The sequence below is a fragment of the Plasmopara halstedii genome (genome assembly GCF_900000015.1).
Source record: "Plasmopara halstedii genome assembly, contig: Scaffold_110, whole genome shotgun sequence".
Classification (NCBI taxonomy): domain Eukaryota; phylum Oomycota; class Peronosporomycetes; order Peronosporales; family Peronosporaceae; genus Plasmopara; species Plasmopara halstedii.
The window spans coordinates 1,995,492-1,996,442 of NW_020187031.1; positions in this window are offsets into that span (position 1 = coordinate 1,995,492).

The following is a 951-nucleotide window of genomic DNA, read 5'->3' on the forward strand; positions in this document are numbered from 1 at the left end:
CAAATGCGCAAATTGAAAGCGCACATCGCGTACCTTCAATAAGTCAGCAGCGGTGTTTGCGGTTTGCAAACGGTGGATGTCGACGGATTTGATCGCATGGGTAGCATTGAATCGAGTGTCGATTGTCTGGATGGAATCCATATGGTATATACGTGACGTTTCGTGGTTTACCTGCAGCACAAGTAACTTGTCCGATGGCGCGAGAATCCGCAGCTCGAGTAATCAGTTGAGCACCCATTCGACTAATGAGTTCGTCGAAACTCTATGGTGAAACCATCACGCTTTCGTAAAAACCATCATGACGATCAGGTTTTCGATAGCGCGAATGCGCTGAATGACGTGGTACTGGAACAATATTCAAATTCGATGGTGAAGAAGATCTCATGTGGAGCAATCGTACGGGTTGACACTCTAGCGAGAGTTGGATAGAGCGTGACTAAGAGCGGAAGAAAAATTTGAAGAAGAGTTGATGAAAGTCTTAAGAATTTGGGTAAAACCACTTTGAGTGGGGATGATGTAATGGGCCAGGTTCCATTACACACGTTGTGTGGTCCATGTCTGACATTGGCTGTACACCCTGTATATATCCCCTTTTCCAGTCCTGTTGTATTCGAACTTGAAGTACTTTTCAGGTAAGGAGGTTAAATGCCTATTGGCTATAACAGTGAGTATCACTTTACCTTTCCTCCTCTCTATGTATGTTAACGGCCCGCTGGGAGCGAGCAACACGTGTCGGTTGACCTGAGCCTTTCTTAGAAATGCGCGTGTATATGGAAAAGTAATTCCCGTTACAGGATGAGTCGATGTGTTTGCATCATCTTTGTGAGAGAAAGTGTTCTCAATCGCTTACAACGCAAAAAAATCAATGTAATGAGAGCAAACGCTGGCTGTTCTGTGACGGGTCACACGGTACCTTGCACAGAGGAAGCTTGACTTCCAAGAGTATACAAA